Below are 6,053 nucleotides of genomic sequence, written 5' to 3'. Positions count from 1 at the left end.
TAAATTGAATTTCTCTTGTTAGCATTAGTGTTGAGTTGATTTTGATTTGGACTTTATTTGAGTTACTAACATCCATAGGATATAGAATTTATTGACGTTCAAAATTCTAAGTTCAAGCTTGAATAATATGATAATAGATAAAAAATCACAAAAAAATTTACGAAATATTTATAAATTACATTACAAATAAATATTTTTATGTATAAAAATATTTTAAAAATTGAATACTTGTAATGTCGGGTTGGTTTGGTTCGGTTTGACTTTTTTTAGTTAAAACCAAACCAAACCAATTATGGTCGGTTTTTTTTTTCCAACACTAAACCAAGTCAAACCAAACCACTAGTCGGGTTTTTTCTCGGTTTGACTCGGTTTATCGGTTTGATGCGGTTTACTTTGTACACTCCAAACTTATAACGGAGGGAAAATTTAGCTAATAAAAGAAAGTACAGGGATACTTTTGACGCTCTTCCCAAAGAAACATATGGTATTTTTACATTGTATGTCCGCGCATCAAAATAATAGCCGGTAAACACACACGTTTTATACATGTATAACTAGTGTATATTTTTTGTATATATGACTAGCTATTATAATTATTTTTGGCGAGTGGCCGAATGTCTAAAAATCCAAAACGTATTTCTAATTCGAGTGCATATAGTCATGAACTTCAAGCGTGCCGCTTCCCAAATTTACTATTCCTAAAAGAAAAAGAGTATCACATGAGATCACCATTAGAATCGTAAGGTCACGAGTTTGAATTCATTGACCTCATCTCAAACACTGTCTTAATGGTTCTTTTCCGTACATTTTTTTTTTTAATGTTATAGCAATATATATTTACAATATTTTCACAGCATGAATCTGATGATCACTCCATTTCCCATAAGGGTTATTTTTCATCGAATATAGATTTCCTCGATATGAATTATAGGGTGGAAAGTTATTTGGGGAGTCATTTTCCATATGGTAGATTGATCCTTTATACATAGACGAATTCAAGCTTTTAAATCGGTAGGTGCACAATCTTAATACATCCCCCTATTATTTTGCGTGCACTCCTGATTTTCGATTAAACAAGAACAAGTACACTGGCTCAAAAAGCACGCGCAAGCTACCATAATTGTCAATATGTCAATCTAGCACTCAAAAGATGTACCTTGCTACCCTACATTGTAATATGCAAACCTCTAATATATGGAAAGAAAGTCCAAATAGAAACTAAACCAAAAACTTGAGGGTCCAATGTCATCCCTAAAGGGCACAAAATATACCTATCTTCTGCAGTACTAATGAATGGAGATGAAGAAGTACTCTGCTATGGCACATGCCAACTTTAATTTTATGTTCTGTACCATCTTTTCACCTTAAGTGTTCCACGAAGGTTACAAGCAATAATCATTGAAATGATTCTATCAAATCCTTATATTTGTATGGACATTATCATTTGCCATCCACTCTGAAAAATTGTCCTTTAATTTTTGGACCTCAATTTTTGACTAAAGCAAAGGGAAAATTCATTAAAGGACCAGACACTTTTTTGCCAGTGCTTGGGGTATAACTGTGAAGACTTTGTTTGCTATCCACCAGCATAAAGGAAATAAAGAGAAAATGATTGAAAATGACAGTTTCTCCCACCCTATTCCGGGAGGTAAATTGAGATTCTGTCTGTTAAGCATCTTAAAGAGTGAGGGGTTTAGGACGAGTAGGATTGGACATATGTACTGCAAGTTTAAACGGCATGAGAAGAGCAAAGTTGAGGTGAGACTAGATGGGATTACGGTGCCAAAATGCACACAATTTAGATATTTAGGCTCGTTGTTTCAAGAAAAATGATAAATGAAGATGTTACTCATAAATTTAAAACCGGATGAGTTGACTCTAAGGAGAGGGTCAGGCCAAAACGGACTCCTAAGAAGTTGCTGGCTTTGTGAAATGGAAAAGTGATACCGGGGTGGGGGTGTTATGTGGTAGAAAGATGGTTACTAAAATGAAAGGTAAGTTCCATATAACAATAGTTATAAGACCTGCTATGTTATATGATAATGAATGTTGGGTCGCTAAAGTTCAACATGTCTACAAGACAAGTGTGGATGCTAAGATGGATGTGCAGTCATACAAAATTAGACAAGATTTAAAATGACAACACTCCCCCAGCAGATGCAAGTAAAACACGAGGATAAGATGAGAGAAGATCCCTTGAGATGGTTTTGGTCATTGTCCTACGTCGACCTACAGACGCCCCAGTCCATAGGTGCAAAACTATAGTGAGAAGGTGTTAAACGGTGACGGAGTAGACCTAAAATCACATGGACGGAAGTCGTCTTGAAAGACGTATGAATCCTTAGATCAATCCAGACTTTGTAGAAGATAGGACAGAAAGGAATAAAAGAATTTAGACAGGTGATATCTACTAGTTGATACAGGACACAAAGGAAGAAAAAAAATCAATATAGGTGATATCTACTACTTGAATATCTACAGGTAAGTCTCATTAAAATGTGAGATTTGAAACTTTAAAAAAAGATATGCTACCTATTACAACATGTAGAGATGACCTAATGGTGTAAAAGTTATTTACACCGACAACATATATATATATATATATAAAACTTATTTTTCTTGGTATGATGATGATATGAGTTGCGCTGAAATGAAGCAGTGAAAATTCATATAGCCGACCTTAACTTATTTGATAATTATTGTTTATATAGTTCAAGTTGCGGGTAAGGACCGGAAGACGGTTGTCGGGATACGACATATCCATCCACACAGGAAAGAGCTAGCTTGGACAAAGGGGGTTCAATTGCATCTTCATCGCTTAAGAATGATAATGTGCCAATAAGGTAATTTTTTTTTTTTTTTTAATTTGTACTTTGTACGCGTTGCATCCTCTTGACAGGTAAAATTTTAGTTAAGTGTCGAAGGGGTTCAAAGATTGATTTAGGTCATAGGTTCAAATCCCAAGCGTGACATTATAAAATCTTGCCGCTGCTTATATACCCAATTTAAGAGGGGGAAATACTAAAAGAACACAAAAAATAGTAACTGAATAAAAATCATGGTCCTCAGCTTTAGTGTAGCGGATAAAATTAACAGAAATCTCCAATAGTTTGCAATAAGATGTTAGCCTTAAAACTTACTGTTCTTTATGGAGCCATACACAACCCATTTAGAGTCTTAGACCAATTTGTTGTGGTTCATTCTGAGTAACACAAGCTGAGAAAATTACCAAAAAGTTATGTACATAGCATATGGCATCTTAAAACTTAAAAGGGGTAAGTCATAACAAAAATTTGTTAAAAAAGTTAGAATTACCATCCTCTTGCCTCAAGTTTGATTTGCGTATATAGTTAAAAGAAATCATAAAAGAATATTACCTTTAACAAGCATGCACTCATTTTGTCACAAAGAAGTGGATACATTGGTACTACGCGTTTCGCCTGACTTAAATTCTATATTTCACTTTACTACGATTATAAAGCCCGTGACTTATGTCACGTCCTTAGTCTTCAATTAAGCGCACGTGCGGCACTTGACAACTCGCTCGCGTTCTTGCACAACTTGCTCACGATCTTGCTATGCCAAGTCAGCCTAGATTGCTACACTCAAGATCGCTAAGGGAATAGTAATTGAGAAAGACGAGAAATTTGCTAGAAGGAAGCTTTTTATTATAGAAGACTTGATTGATTTTTGCTTGATGGTTTACAAATGAATGACCCTCCTATTTATACTACTCATCTAGGGACTACTATGTAAATAATAATTATTATACAAGTCCCTACAAATTTACTAATAAGCCCCTATTCTAGAAATCTCTACCCAACTAGATTATTTTAAGGACTTTCCATGCAATTCCATAAGGTTCTAAGGTCTTCCATGAGAAATTTCCATATTTCTCTAGAACCTTCTCACATAAGCTAGCCTCTTTTCCATGTAAGCATCCACATAGGCTTCCTACATGGCAAAAATACTTCCACGTGGTGCCTAGGTGGCATGATGATGTGGCGGGTCATCACAGTCTCCCCCACCCGATGTTGCGACGACCGCGGCGCAATGCTGCTATATAAACTCTCGAATCTTGTCTTTAAATTGCCACAAATCTTCGTACCCTTCCCATGTGGCCTCTTCCGATGATTGCCTCTGCTCAACCTTGTCTTGTTGGCACACAAGACCCTCCGACATGTGGTGAGCAACATACCATCTTCCACGCAGAAGTGTCTCGTCATTCCATAGGTTGCTAACTCCATGAGTTGTTTGGCTGCTGGATCATGTTGCATGTCATCTTTCATACCCTCTTGGATGTCACAACTTGCTGAAGTGATGGCAACAAGGTCGGCCTTCCGACTCAAAACATCGGCCACGACATTACCATTCCCCGATTTGTACTCCAACTTAATCTTGTGATCTGTCTCATGCTTAGGAGAAAAGTGCTTAGGTAGCTCGTCACGCATAATATCTTTGTTCTCTTCGAGCAAATTATCTATCCAATGTGGCAGTGTCTCTTGGCTACCATTATCTTCCTCCAAACTTGCAATGGTTGCTATGAATGTTAGCTCCTCTTTCTTGAGCCCTTTGACAAGCTGCATAGCTGAAAGTTGTGCATGGCCCTGTCCATGCAAGTGCCTTCTCGCTCCATGACCAATAGACGTTCGAGGTAGGGATCGATCATCGCGTGGCAATGTCTAAAAAATTCTTTCCCTAAAACAACGTCAAAGATATCCATAGTAGTGGCGGTAAAGTTTGTCGTACCTTTCCAATCGCCCAATTTGACACCAACTCCATTGGCTACACCGCGAGCATTTTCTGGCTTAGTATTCACGGTCTTAACGAGGGCATTAATTGGAGCGAGTTTCAACTCTAGTCTCTTCGCTGCAGCCTCGGTCACAGAATTGTGAGTCGCTCCAGTGTCTACCAATGCCCAAGCGAGCTTGTTGTTTATAGTGAGATCCACGTATTGATTTTTATTCTCGTCGGGTTGGATGGGTTGCTCCTTGACAGCGCCACATATGCTTATCAAACTGTGCGGTGCCTGAACTCTCTCCTTGCGACTGCTCCTTTCGTTCAAGAACCATTGAATTGAGGCTCTTCAAGTCGGGGCAATTTCTGAAGCCGTGTGGTCCTCCACATATGTAGCATCCCTTTTTCTCGATCTGCGCCTTCTTCTCAGCATAGCCCTAATGACCATTTGACTTTTTGCCATCGAACTTGTTGGCATTTTGAGTCCTGGAGTAGTATTGTTGAGACTCCTTGTTCTTACCACGGTCTCCCCCACCTTTGGCATTGCCACCCTTTGACTCATGACCTTTGCCTTTGTCGCGTTTGTCATGCTTGAAATCCATCAAAGACTCGGCCTCCACTATGGCTTGGTCTATATCACTGACTTGTCGGCGTTGCAACTCTTGCTTAGCCCAGTTCTGTAACCCGTTTATAAAGTGAAACAATAAGTCATCATTGGTGAGGTGGGGAGTTTGAAGCGTAAGGGTGGTGAACTCCTTGACATAGCCTCGTATGCTCCCCGTTTGCTTCAACTCCCTAAGTTTGCGCCTTGCTTCGTACAAGATATTACTTTGTAAGAACTGTCGCTTGAACTCATTCTTGAACTGATCCCACGTGTTGATTGTGCATAGACCTCTGTCAGCATCGACGACCTTTCTTCTCCACCATAGCATGGAAGTCTCTGTTAGGTACAACACAGCGGTGTTGATCTTAGCCTCATCGTCCCTCACTTTGCCATGCCTAAAATAGTTCTCCAAGTGCCAAAGAAAGTTCTCCACCTCTTGTGCATCACGAACCCCTTTGAACACTGGTGGCTTGGGAGCCTCGATAGCCTCCCTCATCACAACAATGTTGTTGGCTGCCTCGGTCACGCCAACATTAATCTGCTCTTCGAGTGCCACTATCTTTGCCTTCATGGCATTGATAGTACTCAACGCTTCCATGAGTCTGCATTCTAAGGCAGTGATAGTTTGCTTTACCACAATCTCAGCCTGCATACGCCCCTCCAAGTCATTTCGGATGCTTTCAATTTCTTCAAGAGTATGCCCCTCAAGAAT

This window comes from Lycium barbarum, chromosome 7, assembly GCF_019175385.1.
Source record: "Lycium barbarum isolate Lr01 chromosome 7, ASM1917538v2, whole genome shotgun sequence".
NCBI classification, from domain to species: domain Eukaryota; kingdom Viridiplantae; phylum Streptophyta; class Magnoliopsida; order Solanales; family Solanaceae; genus Lycium; species Lycium barbarum.
Note: the sequence above shows the minus strand (reverse complement) of the source record.